At 39.4% G+C, this 14,751-nt stretch overlaps 1 protein-coding gene across 2 annotated transcripts in view; it reads left to right on the forward strand.

Annotated features, from left to right (window-relative positions):
• Window positions 1–14,751, forward strand: part of NACC2 (NACC family member 2) — an 81,030-nt gene that overhangs the window by 18,390 nt on the left and 47,889 nt on the right. Inside the window, exon 1 of one of the 2 annotated variants that reach the window (XM_037879689.2) lies at window positions 12,812–12,999. The exons of the other annotated variant lie outside the window; for it this stretch is intronic. The gene's annotated coding sequence lies outside the window, so the exon portion shown is untranslated. Of the gene's footprint in view, window positions 1–12,811; window positions 13,000–14,751 lie in introns of those variants that run through there. 2 annotated transcript variants of the gene reach the window in all.

Consider the following 14,751-nt stretch of genomic DNA (forward strand, 5'->3'; position numbering starts at 1 on the left):
TCTTGTTGTTAATGGATGAATACTAAACCTGGTTTATTTTCTGCTTTAATATACAAAGAAATAGGCAGATACATCTGTGTTTGTATGTTTAAAAGAAACTCTTATTGAGAGAGCATCTGGATTGACTGAGGGACATTCTGTATGAACCACAGAGTTTGGCTGGTTATGTGCACTTATGCCTTTTGCCAACATGGAATACATATTTTGGTAGCACAGAAGAGAACTTTAGTACCCTAAAAGTGGCCCCAAGGTGTGGATGTGATGTGATAATTACATTAGTGAGTGATTACAACAATTGGCTCTGCCTCATGCTTCCTATGGCCTGCCTTGGGCACCTCATGAAAACAAATGCACCCCTTGTAATGCATCACTGATTGAATAGTTAGATATACAGTGGGACCTCCATAATTAATTACTGTGAAGGGAATAAATCCAGTTTTAAAAAAACTTTGTGTGGCAGAATGAATTAAGGTAGTGAGGTGTTTTAACCTAAATACGGTGGCAGAGACGAATTTTTTATCTTCTGGGTCTGTGTGCTGCATAAATGTTTCCTTTTATAGACTTTAAAGGAACACTGTTAAGCATATTTTAAGAGTTGAACTTTAATTCTCTTGTGGCACGCTCGTTGAAATGTTACATATACATTCCATTTTCAATGTGACAAACTGTAAATCTCCCCTCTTTCTCTGCTTCCAGTCACGCTTTCGACTCTGCATTCGTTTACTTCTGTAACACTGATAAGCAATCCTGGATATGACTGGCAGCCATACCATCAACTGCTTTTACCTTTTCAGATCATAACTTAAGTGAGGCCATTAGATGGAAGGCCTCCAAGGAAATTCTGCAGCAGGTGCTAGAGGAAGTGGTGTTCATGATTCTTTAGGTGCTGCGCTTTCCTCTGAATCAGTACTGAACCAGTGCCGCATCACTGTGCAAGGATGTGCGGTGTGGTTGGAATTGCTGTCTTCTCAGCTAATACGTACAAACTGAGGACCTGACTGTTACCTATCCCTTTGCATTTAGTTCCTGGCTAACTTCTCACTTAAGCAGATGATTTCTGCCTTCCTAAATTTCCTGTGCATTTTCAGTTGGATACAAAAGTCCCCTTTACTTTTCAACAGCTGCTTGTGCTGCACCCCAGAGGTAGTTGCATTTCAGTGCTGGGTACTTTGAGCCCGGCGTGTCCTTTGAAGTTTGTTCCTTCTAACTGTGCTGAAGCACCAGATCACAAAATGCCGTTCCTGCAGACAGTAGCTGTTTTTCTAATTTTCAAATGACAGTCATTTAAAATAAAAGTTATTCAGAATATTAGATTATAACAGATTCTGACGTTCAATGTTGACCTAAAATACTGAACTTTTTTCACTTTTAGGGCAATCTGAAAATGTCAAATGCCCTTGACCTGTATGAGGAAAAAGTGACTGCTCAGTTGAGTGCATAGTGAGACATCACATTCTTTTAGTCTAAATAAGGTAGTCATATTATCAAACATGGGAAGTGGGAGAAGCAAAACACTCACCCAGCCATCCTTGGTAGCCAAGGAAGATGTTTCAAAATTCTTTAAAAATACAGGTGGTATTTCCTAGACTCCAAATTACAGTTTTTATAGGTGAGGCAAATATCTGTACCAAAGTCTGCAGCATATAGAAATAAAGTTTAACTTACACTATTTCTGAGAAGGGCACTTGCAGTGTTAATCATCAAACTCTCTCCCTTTGTTGTTCCCTATTTATGCTACCCCATTACCCAGTTTGCCAACACACAGGCTAATAATAAGCTTAGTAGCCACACATACTTTGTTGCAGGGAAAATCGTTCCACACCTGGGAAAACACGCTTCCAAGGATGGGTTGTTACCATGCATCCGCGAAGGCCAGGTGATCCGTAACAAAATATTTTGTTTGTGGATGCAAGGTGCTTCAATGGTAAGTATCTCAACTTGACCCACAACAAAACTGAAGTGTAGACAAGCCCTTGGCTACTATACTGTTGATTATAAATCCCTACCACACCTGCATTACAACTGCACATTTTAGATGCAGTGCTATCTATCATACATCTAAAAAACTGAGGTTACAATGAGAAATTTTTTTTTTCCTTTTGTGCAGGGAGGCAGGAAAAGTTTTTCCTGACTAACAGAGTCCGAATCTCAATTGTTTATGCAAATTCTGAGCAAGATAAATAATTATTCCAGAGCAGTTTAATTTGTGAGTATGTGAAATAAAAGGTGTCTTGGAAATGAACTATAATAATGTTTGGCACAGGGTTATTATATAATGAATTACAGCATGGTGCTTCTAGAAGAATGTAATTACTTTAGTAATTTTGGAATACTTTTTTCCCTGCCTTTTGGAGTCCTCCTTTCTGGTCAGATAAATCAAGAAAAATATATATATTTCACCATTGAGGTCAATGTGTTATTTGTAGTTGTATGAAAATTGCAGTTAAATTAACAGGACGACTACTGTAGGTTCCATGTGAGATGATAATATGAGGGTTCCACAATCCACTATGAATGATGGTGACATGGAAAAATAGGTCTTTGCCCAGATTCAGTGAAATTCTACTGTGGTGGCCCACCCTGTGAGCTGTGTCTGCTCTGTTGTCTTCTCAGTTCTCCAACTGATCTTCTAATGGGAGTCACACATACTACTCCCTTGCTCTGTATCGAATGGACAGTATATTGCACTTTGTTTCTAAACAGCATAGAAAAGTAGCTAGGAGTTCATAAATCTTTACTTAAGAAACTAACCTCCAAATGGACTATTAAAGTTCAGCCCAAAGAAGGTATTAAAACCTTGAAAAATTGCCTATGACTTATAGAAAATAAAGTTTCAAGAAAAAAATGATCTCATATCTGGCATGGTGGGGATATTTTGTTTAATATAAAATATCTTCATTTCTTTTGCAAAGAATTAGATGAAACCCTTGGTTGTGGGTTTTTTAATATTTATTCTTGAAGTTATTCTTGAAGCATTAGAAAATAATTGAGTAAAATAAAATCCACAAGGTTTAAAATTACCTCTAGCTTAATGTTTTATTTAAAAGATTTTCTAACTGACATTGTGTTTAATGAATTAGGTCACACAGCTCTGAAGAGTGTTGTTTTTTTCCTTCTCTTTACATTTAAATTTGGGATTGCTTTCCTCAGCCTTCGAAATTCAGACGTTGCTCTTGTGAACCATTGTACAACATTACCGTCTCCATTTGCTTTGTCACTCCTTGTCTCCCGAGCTCGGAGAATCTCACTCTAATTATTCTAAATCACACTAGTGCAAATGAATATCCATGTTTGGAGGATTGAGACTGTGTTGTCATGGCAATCGCTGTAAGGTCATGAGAAACTCATTGATATTGTTCACTGCCTCTCCCAGGAGTCTTCTGATACACTTGCAAAACTATGAATTTTGGTGTTTTGTGCATCTACTTTTCAAGTAGTTTTGAGATAATTCTGCTCAAATGATTCTTTGATGAATAACATGCTTATGTCTTGAAATAATTTGTGTCAAAACCAGTTCTAGTGTCTGAGAATGCGCTTACAGCAGTGTTCCCAAAACAATTGCCATATTTCAACAATCGGGTGCCCAGTTATGTCTACTCAAGATTATGCAAATTGTGCTCTTTACTACTTGGTAACTGAAAGGTTTACAAGATCAGGTGAAATTAAATTTTTGGCTGGATATCGTATGTCATGTGCTGATTTGTGATCTTTCTTTGAAAAGTAGAACTGGCCAGAGGTTGATACAAGTAAATGTTTTAGACTTTGTATATTAGGTGACCTTTTGAAAGAATACACTGTGCTTTGTTTTGGTTGGGAGAGGCCTGGTTTAGGCACTTTCTTTTTTTAATGCAACTTTTTAAATGACCCCAACCTATACCACTTTTTCATCAACTGCTTTTTGCCCAGTTTAAAAGGGCTTGAAAGACGCTCCATGGACAGTAAGCTTTAAAATGACCTTTTTAAAAAAATTAGGTACATAATGGCTGTGGGAGTTTTTAGTGGACCAGAGGTCCAATCCTGAATGTACTATGATTATCAGACCATTATTGTTTTTAAATTACTTATAATTAAGCTGCTGGCAAATGCAAGGAAACCAAAGGCTAAAACTCCATGAGTTCTCGCCCTTGGCCCGAGGTTTACAATATTCCTAGATACCATTTGGAAGTTCCTGAATTCCCAAACACAATAAGGTGAATTAAGGTTAAAGTTTCAGCCTTGAATCCCAATTTCCTGACTTCTGTGCCTTTAAGACACCTTCAAAGTTAGTGTGTGTAAGAAATAACACTGTTGACTAATGCAAACAAGATTTTAGACAACATTAAATACATTTTATTATACTGGACTCTAATCATGCAGATGCTTCCTACAGTTTTAACATGATGCCTCAATGTAATAGTGGAGCTATTTAAACTTTTTAAATTGTAAACGCTCAAAGTACAGAAATAAGTGGCAAGACAATTAAAAAATCCCTCACAATCTGTGATTGGAGATATTCCTTCTCGTTGAAATCGGAGGGTGGTGAAGCCACAAAATGTTTGATATTGAATGGTGTCCCAATAATAGAGCTAAAAGAGAAGAAAAATAGATGGAAGCAAAGAACAAGCAGGAGCGCGGAACCAGGGTAAAAAGGAGGTTCTGGAGAAGTGTGTACCAGTCTCCAAATCTGGGTGGACTTTTAGTAAGAAAGGCTAGAGTTCAAAATTTCCCCCATTTCAAAATGTATTTTAAAATAATTTTTTAAAAAAAAAATTGCTTGAGTCCAAAAAGGTATTCAAAACAGTTTTACATTTTTATATACTACACTAGTTATAAATCTTATGCAGACTTTTCCATAAGATTTTGAAATGCTAAGAGCAGCAATGACTTTCAAATGTCTTTATAGTTATAAGATTGGAAGAAGATACCACTTTAAACGTACAGAATGAATCACAGCAGGTTCTTACACTGCGAGAGCCAGGTGAACGGCTCGTGAAGAAGAATGAGGATGCTGAAGAGGACATGGTTCTAGTGGTGCAGCTTGCCGGCTGTGTCTGCAGCTTAATGGGGGAGAGTCCCAGGATCCGAAGCTAGAAGCACCATTTCAGCATTTATTCTATCAAGCTTGGAAGAGTGGAGGAAAGGTCAAGTTGAAAACTAAGCTTCCTTTCTCAACTGAACTTTTGACCTAAAAGGCTCTTTAATTTACTGCTGACCTTTGATACTGATACTAGACACAAACTCTGTGTTTAAAGGAGACTATGTCTGAAATAGCACAGGTGGGAGTTCTAATGGCTGAAAGATGACTTCCCAAAGAGGAGGGTTCTTCGTCCGGGAATATGATTTAGTTTCTCCCTTCTGATGGCTGCCTCCTCCCGCTCTTTGTTTTTGTGGGAGGTTTTTTAAATTGTAGATCGAAGTCCTCCTCCAAACCTTGGGAATAAGCTGACTCTGACATTGTTTTCCAGTGCAAAAAATTACTTTTATGCAGGCAGCTGATTCAGAACTGCAGAATCTGTTGGGATGACAGTAGCTCACGAAAGCTTATGCTCAAATAAATTTCAGAGTAACAGCCGTGTTAGTCTGTATTCGCAAAAAGAAAAGGAGTACTTGTGGCACCTTAGAGACTAACCAATTTATTTGAGCATAAGCTTTCGTGAGCTACAGCATCCGATGAAGTGAGCTGTAGCTCACGAAAGCTTATGCTCAGATAAATTGGTTAGTCTCTAAGGTGCCACAAGTACTCCTTTTCTTTTAGCCTAATCCTACTTTACTGAAGAATTAGTTAACTGACCATGTTCCACATAGGAGCCTATCTGAGTCAGGACCTCTGGAAAGTGTGAGATCAGTCCCCCAGTTTGAGCCCTCCATGTGTCCATTTATACTTCCATGTCTTCAACAGTGCAGCATAGGCTCTTGAGGAGAGCTCCTAGCTGGAATGAATTCTGTGTCATAAACTTTATCCCCTTCTCCATTTGATCTTATTCTCCTTCTCATAGTGAAATACTTTTATTTTTAAAGGCAGAGAATGAGTTGCTATATTGTATAAGGAGATCATTGCCTCTTTGTAGGTAAGAGGAATAATGGAGCCCTTGATCCTGGAAAAACCATTAATTGCATCTTCTGTAATGTCTGCATTTCTTTGTAAACCTCAAATTATTCCTTGCATTGTCTTTTGCTGATCCTTTGATTGACTAATATGTTCCTTTCTGCTTTAGTGAAAATAACATGTGAGTAAGCAGAGTGCCCAAATTTCTGAGCTATGTCTTGTGTTGATTTCCTAATTTCCTGAGTTGAGTGCAGGGTTCTTGGGGTTTTCAGTCCTGTGCCAGAAAGACTATTTGCTCATACAAAGTTCTTCATTGTAACGGGAAAAATTCAGTTTGATTACTTTCATGTCAGCATGCATGTCTAATGGCTTAGAAGTTATTGCAGCCATAAAATATACAGTATCATTTTTCTCTCTCTCTCTCTCTCTCTCTCTCTCTGAAATTTGACAGGATTAATATAGTCAGCATGAAATCTTAGTCATAAAGTTGACCATAAGTGATAGTAAAATTAGCTGCTGAAATCCTCTGCTTATGGAAAGCATCTTCTGTTTTTCCTTCTGGGAAAAAATATCAAGGGAATGGCATGAGAATTAGAATGGTAGTTTTCTGCATTTCAAACTCTAATACAAATATGTCTGTTTCATCTCCCTCTAGAAATTAGAAAGATAGCAAATGCTTTTAAGCTCTGTGAATAGAATAGCCTGGAGTACAATGGGTTTCTACAATAGTTAGGATTGAGTAGATTTATCCAATGAAATGAACAGTGGTGATGGTGATGGTCTAATTTCATTTTCATTGGCAGGCTGGAGTCTGTAATGTCAAGAGCAGTGATACTGTTAAGATCTTGATTCCCTCCTTTCCTCCTCCTCCCCCCCCCCCACCCCCCCGCCCAGGTTTAAATCATTCTAATGCTTCTCTGTAACAGCATAAGATAGGTTGTCAGGCTAAATTGGAATGTATAAAAACATCTCCTCCTCCTTCAAAGGCAAACAGAATTTGGTATTAGCAAATGGGAGTCTACTGGCTGGAGCTCTGAAAGAATTCAGTGTACAGTAGCAATGATATTTTGCTGCATGGAGATCCTCTCCTGGAGTGAATGATGCTCCAATTTACCTCCTGGCATGCTGGTTCTTCTTTATCAAAAGCAGTGTCTTTCCAAGCACCAGAGGTTGAAAGGAGTTAAGGTCCAAGTGAGTTGAGCTGTGAAAAAAGCCCTTTCGAAAGGTAACTTAATTGCCATTTTCATGGTGGTTTGGAGAAGTGTTGTTCTCCCTACTGTAAAGGGCAGCCTTCTGCTTTTGATTCAGCAGCTTGTTCTACCGTTCTCTTCCACCTTTTCGGGATACATAATGACCAGATTTATTAGGCATGAAGATGCAGCAGAAAATTGGAGTAGAAAACAGCATTCCTCCTAGCTGAGATGCGGAAATTCTCTGAAGTTGAATTTCCTTCTGAGTGGGTGCACTGCACTTACAAAAAGGTCACAGTGCCATGCTAAGTAGCTGGCCTTACAAGCCAGTCCAGCTTCCTTTTGGTCCCCCTTCCATCAGACTCCATCAGAATTGTTCTGGGAAGCTAAGGTACGTTGCCCAGTTTGACCAGTTCTGAATCTGATTATACAAAGAGATGTAATCTTTTATCATCTCAACTTTAAAACTCCTCACCAATGTTTTTGTTTAATAGTTTCTTGTGTAATACAGAACACTGTATATCAATTGTAACTAGTTTTTCCTCTTCAAAGATGTATTTCTGTAAATAATATAATGGTTCTTGGAAACCAGTAAGAAGCTAGGGGGCTTTAACATCTGTTATAAATCATAAAGTTAAAAGCAGGGAAGAGAGAGACTCTAGGTGACCTAGTAACTACTATGTCCCCCTGCCCTGTAGTAAATTTTCCAACGCTTTGTCCTGTCTGTTAGATGCTGTAGTTGCATCAGTGATTATCAGGAAATGCTTAAAAGGACCCATAGCAATGTTATGAGGCTACACATTTAATCTACTAATGGCTCCATCCTGCAGTTCTCACACACAGAACACTAACTGAGCGCATTATGGATTAACTTCTCTACATGTTTCTTTAAGGAAAATAGAACACTCAACCAGCTTGTAGGCAATGCAAATCTCTTTAAAAATGCAATTCTTGTAAGTAGTAGAATTTTGAAATGTTGTTTAAAAAATAAAGATCCTATGCCAAAGTTCAACCCAGAACAGGAGTAATATGGGTACATTAATTCACTGAAATAGAAGAATTTCAGGAAAAACATTCATAGGTTAAGATCTGTTGAGAACCACTGCTGTAGAGAGCAATCCTGCATTGGCCAGGATGCACAAAAATATGCGATGTCATTTCCTTTTCTGATTTCTGTCCTCCTTTCAACTTAGTTGAGATATCAAAAAAGTGGGTATCTTCACTGAAAGAATTCAAGGGTCTGATAGTTCTTAAAACAATGTGAGAAATACAAATTTGTAGCACTGTTGATTTTTCTGCTTCCTAATCCATATTGGGAATACATTTCCTTGAAATATCAGTCTGTGAACTGTATTGTGACTACAAACTTCATTTGAAACCAAGGCAATTTCTCTGTCCGGGTACTATGTAATAAACAGGTGGATGTGACTCCACACTGTAGCTATCATAGAAATGGTGGTGTACTTGGGAAGAGTTCATTACAGAATTGTCAAAGAATAAGGTTTTTCTAGAAGGATGTGTTGTATAGCTCTAGTAAATGGTTACTGTCTGGAGAATGTATAAAACGTGTGGTACCTCAGACTTCAGTCCTACAAATGTTCCCTTCCCTCTTAAAAGAGGAAAAATTGCTGTAGGACTGTTTTTGAAATGTAGCTGCTATAATTTTTAAATTTTAAAAATAAATTACCATTAGTATGAGGCTTATATAATACACACCTCATTATTGCTTACTCAGAATAATTTCACAGCCTCCTTATAGAACCTTGGAACTTTATTTGCTGAGTATAAAATATGCAGAAATGCATGAATAGTTTTAAGACTTGGTACCCTAAACTAATACAGTGTGCTTTTTTTCTAAACCATGATTGAAGTCAAATTAACATATTTACCTTCAGTGCTCCCAGGAGTAGCATTAAAAAATTCAAGAGGTGATTCAGAATAGTCTCCCATTTACTATATTTAAAGCTGGATTTCATTTCTCAATTAAAACCATGCAAACACTTGACTCCCTTTCAATTTAGCAGTCTGTTTTCTTCTTTTGTAATTCTTTGGACACTTGTAGCATTATTGGTAGCCTTATTATTGTCCCCCAAGTTCCCAAAAGGTAGTGTGTGTGGGTGGGGGGAGTGATTTAATGGAAATATTGTTTGAACCCTTTATTATTAATGTATGTATGTATTTATTATTTTAACTCAGAACAAGGGAATGAGAGTCAGGGCCACCTGGGTTTCAATCGTGACTCTGATTCAGGGTGTGACCTTGGATAAATTACTTAACCACTCTCTGCTTCGATTTTATCCTTAGGTGGATACCTACTTCCCAGAGGGTTAATGAGGCTTAATTATTGTTTCTAAACCACTTTGAGATCCTCAAAAGAAAGGTGCTGTGTAAATGAAACATAAGGTGATGTAAGTTTATAACATTAAAACAATTTTTACTTGTTTTACAACTAAATATGGAATCTAATAGTTCCATTATTCTTCCTAAACATTGCCCAGAAGACACTAGTTGTCTTGCTTTTGCTGTGACTTATTTAGAAAGCTACAGAGTGAAGTTTAGTGGTGGAAGTTGACACATCTAAGGCAGAGTTTCCACGAAGAAGCCAATAAGAAAGATGTTGGGGGAATGAGTGCTGAAAAGGTAGCCTGCACCAGCAAGACAATTCAAGGTCCATGCCTGAGAGTATAAAAAGGCAGAGGGGACCAGGGAAATCATCAATGTCTCTTACTGTGACTGGAGAAGATTGTGAGGAGCTGACCTACATTACAGACATATCCTTAGCTGGTGCAAATTAATGGAGCTATGCTGAAAGAAGCTATTGTGATGTACACCAGCTGAGGATCTTTCTCACCATGTGCTAGAAATGTTGCTATTTCTTTTTTCCATTCCTTCTGCCAAGCTGACATGCCTCAGCTTTGGAACCTATTTCAGCAGACTTTCTTAAAAAGTGGGTTAATAATAAGTGGTAAGAATTGTGTGGCAAAAAAGAACTTATTTTTGTGGGTTTTTTTGGCTAATTGCCTTGTAAGTATTACACAGTGTTGCAGCAAACTTTCCTGGATTTCACAATTGCAATGGGTCTTGTCTAACTGGCCAGGAAGATTTAAAAAATAAATAAGAGAGACAAATCACTCCTACTTCTGTTTTTTGCAGTGATAATGGTTTCTTTTGTGGTGAAAAGACTCCTCGCATCCAGGCTTTACCCTTCCTTCATTGACCCACATTAAAATTCTTTGCCTCTTGATCTAAGGATCTCAAAATGTGTCATCACCTTTAATAAATTAAAGCCAAGCAGCCCTCTGAGGTAGGTCGCTATTTTAGAAATGAGTAAATTGAGGCACAGTGAAGTGATTTGCATAAGGTCACACAGGGTGCATTCCAATGCTTGTTGAAGTCAGAGAGTCAGTGTCAGCAGGGGGTTGAACACAGGAGTCCTGACTCTTAGTCTCTGCTACAACCACTAGACTAGACTCCCTGCTACATTTATGACATGATCAATGTTAAAACAGGCTGCCCCTGCACAAATGAAAATGCCCATAAGAAAATTCCAGTACAGGAGTAATTGCATACTACTAGGAATATATATTCTTTTTTCTGACAGTTAAGAGGGAAATGGGACATCTTCATAAGGCAAAGCCCTGGTCATGTCATAGGAGAAGTTAAGAATATTACCACTGATCAGTTAAAATGGATGTGATCTCAACCCTATCTTAGAAGTTGTGCTCTTTCTAGGGATGCAAAATAATTTAGACCACATGTCCCGAGCTTATGTTTTTCTCATGAAGTGAATATTCAGCATCTGTCTGAGCTTGTTCTAATTGTATTGAATTTTGTGCTGAGAACGATTTTGTACTAAAGAGTTAGAAGCAGCATCTGCTTAGCAGCTTCAAGTCTGATTCTAATGAGTCAGTCCAGTGGCATGACGTATTCCAGATCAAAAGTACATTTGTCATTGTTTGGTCTCCCCCTTTCACACTGTTCCATAATAAAAGACCAAGATTTACTCTAGGTTAATGGGCAGTAAATATAAATCAAATTAAAGGAAATAAGTGTTTTCGTGCACAGGTAGTGTATCTGTGGAACTCACTGGTGCAGTAATCAGAGTCAGTGTGGTTGGACTGAGAGAAGCAAAGGATAATTTTATGATCAATAACATTTGTATAGTTATTCTTCCTACTATATAATAGGATAGTAAAATTGCATGTCTTATAGCATACTCTGATCTCTCAGATTTCAAAAGTAACTATGCCTACTGCCAGTATACTACATCCTAACAACTAGCCATAGCCATTAGGATTGCTTTTTCACCTTCTTTGGAAGCCTCAGTTATTGATTGCTGTTGAACATAGGATTACTGGGCTTGGACGATCATTGGTCTGCATTGGAAAATAGGATTTGTCGTGTGCGCCAGCAATTCGACAAGCAAGGCATACATTCTAGCAAATAGGAAACAAGGCCTTTTTTGGTGTTAATAATATGGGCATGGTAAGATTTTACAGTGCTGAAATACAATAATTTGAGTGTTGGCTACTAAAAGCTGTTGATTGGATGATGAATGAAAGATCTTTGAATTTTTACTGAATACCTTTATACTCTCTGGCTGTGAAATGAGATGTCAGTTTCATGGTTCTGACATACTTAAGACCATTCTGGGGAGAAAAAGGGGTTCAAGCAGCTGATGTTTGGCTTTGGGGTTTTGTTCTTAGCAATCCCATTTGTCCAACACATAGTTCAGAGAAAGCACTTAGTTCTGAGGAACCGCACACACCGTTCCCTCTTACTTTTGAGGATGGTTGCCCTATCGGAGTGAGGACCTAAAAATGTATGTTTGAGAAAGGGCAGGGAATAGAGGATTATTACTGTCTTGTGATAATCTGTATCCCAAATAAACAGGATAATGGCTGGAAAAATCAGCAAACTAGAACAAAATTGCTTGTTTGTTCACCTGAGACACAAGTTGGCCTAGCTAAAATTTGGTGGGTTGTGTGGCTGACCGGCACTGAATTCTCACTCCACTGTTTAAATTGCTAATTAGATTGCATCTGAGAAGCAACATAAAAATAGGAGTAAACGGACTTGGCTTCACAAATTTAGTGGTTTAAATATTTTCCCAGGCAGGAAAAAACATTTGCTGTTCAAGCAAAACCTATAAATCTTGGAAAGTGTCCCAGAGTGACATGTTTACCTGTTTGGATCGGTGCATTTTGTACAGTAGAAAAACACTTTAATCCCCTGCATAATTATTTTACTTTTTTAAAGGGAATTTTAAACTAATGTAAGGGAGACCTAGTAAGTGACAGTTGGGGACGAACCACAGTGAAGGGGGATCCATGTGTAATGATGATTGCTTCATTTTGTATCATATTCATTTGAAAAACAGCCCCTTTCCTTATCCCCACAGTCCAGGGGGGCTAACCACAATTATAGCTTTTGCTGACACATGTGGCTGGTTGCTAATCTCTCCTCAAAACGTACTAACTTTAGATATTGCTCAGTTGATTTGATAGGATCTTTGAATATTTAAAACTATGGCCATTGTGTTAATATATATTTCTAAAGTCCCTAGTGCAAATGTTTATTGTAATTTACTTATCAGGGAGTTGCAGCCATCTTTATTTTATGAGAAACAGTAAGAAGGGATAACTCCATACTGAAGATTCCTTGACGTGGATGTGGTTAAAGCTTTGAAAATAGTGTCCTTGGAACTGCCACCCTGTTATAATGTGTCATGGAATGCAAGACTCCTCTGTTGAGCTGAAGGCCTAGAGCTCAGTTGATTTACTGGTAGGTAGATCTTGTAAAATTCAGTCAGATTGTAAGAGTGGTTGGGGATACCCCCTTAAACAGAGAGAATGAGGGACTGGGATGGAGGAGGTCCTGGAGGAATTCCTTGGGAGCAGCCAAACATCAGGAAAAGACTTAGTCTGGGGTTTGTTTGGTTTGGTTAAAAACAAGTAAAGCCAAACCCAGTAGGTGATACATTCGGATTTATTACGAGGTATGTTTACTGTGTTTGAAGCAGGATCAGAACTCACCTGACTTACACATGTGCATTACAGACTGAAGCAACCATGTGACCTTACTACTGTTACCCTCCTCTCTTGTCAAGATATGTCTTAAATTAGAGCAGAATCCTGGTCACTTACTCAACTAGTCGGTAGGTATGTCCACACTGCAACGTAAGCCCGGCCTTGAGCTCAGGCTCAAGACTAACCCACCTTACGTCTACACTGCAATTGTGCTAACTCAGGGCTTGGGCCCAGAGTCCCAGGACTCTGCAGAAGTGGAGGGTCCAAGCTCGAGTTAAGCTGGGACGCAGGCTCCGAGCCCTATTGCTTTGCAGCATAGATGCAGCCTCACTAGACTCAGGTCCCAGGGGTCAGCAGGAAGTATCCCACAATTCCTTGGGATAGCTTCGCTAGTCCTGTCTATCCCAATAATCTGCAGTCTGCTGTATTGAAGATGGAAGTCGTGCCCGCCCTTTGTAAATGGCAGCAGCTCAGGTCAGCGTTAACTCATTCTCTTCTCATCATCAATCTGCAAACACGTTGTCGGAGAGCCTCCTGGGTTTGCAATGGACAGCAAACCAATCAAGCCTTTTGCAAAGCAAGCTGCTTTCTGGTAATGTCAGGGGCCGGAAGGAAAGTTTTCCCACAGTGCATCATGGTTCTAGGGCTAGAGAGGCCATGTTTAGGGGGAACTTTGGGATATGGTTACTTTGACTCAGGTCTGCACACTGCAGGGTGGACACCAGAGCCCTAGGTTCAAGCATAGTTTAGAAAAAGTCTTAACATAGGGTTAAAATACAATGTAGATTCTTAAGCCCAGAGTTCCATAACATGGTCAACTGACTCGAGTCAAACTAAGCCTGGGCTTATGTTGCAGAGTAGACATTCACAGTGAGACTACTCGCATGAATAAGGCAAGCAGGGTGTGGCTTACATAGGGTGACCATCTTTTTAAAAGGAAAAAGCGGGACACATGCAGGAGCCCTGCCGTTTGACCAGGCTGGAAGCCGGAGCTGGGCCATGATAATTGCTGCTCAGGGAGTCCAGGCCCCTCCGCCTGCCCTGTGAGGCCCCTGGACCATGTCCCTGGCCGGCTCCCTGGGCAGCTCTTACTAGTGCTGGCTCCTGCTTTTGGCCTGGCCAGGAGGCAGGATCTTGGTTGGGGGGAGAAAGAGGAGGAGCAGGGGGCAAGACCTTGTGGAAGGGTGGGGCAAAGGCCCACCTCAGTCCCCACACACACACACCGGGAAGAGGCTTGCCACTGCTACTGAGCCTCGGGCAGGTGCGGCACAGCACCTCAGGGAATCTGGGACAAATGCTGTCCTGGAGTCGTTCAGCCTGGGACCGGGACTTGAACTCTGCATTTTAGGACTGCCTCGCCCAATTTGGGATGGGTGGTCACCCTAGGCCTATAAATTAGTTTGAAAATCCTTTGGGGCAGAGACCATGTTTGAACACATATGGAGCTCTATATAGATATCATTAAGCGGTTTTGCAGCTGCTCCAAATGTTTCTGTGCCTCCTTGCA

Source organism: Chelonia mydas, chromosome 16 (assembly GCF_015237465.2).
Source record: "Chelonia mydas isolate rCheMyd1 chromosome 16, rCheMyd1.pri.v2, whole genome shotgun sequence".
In the NCBI taxonomy this organism is placed as follows: domain Eukaryota; kingdom Metazoa; phylum Chordata; order Testudines; family Cheloniidae; genus Chelonia; species Chelonia mydas.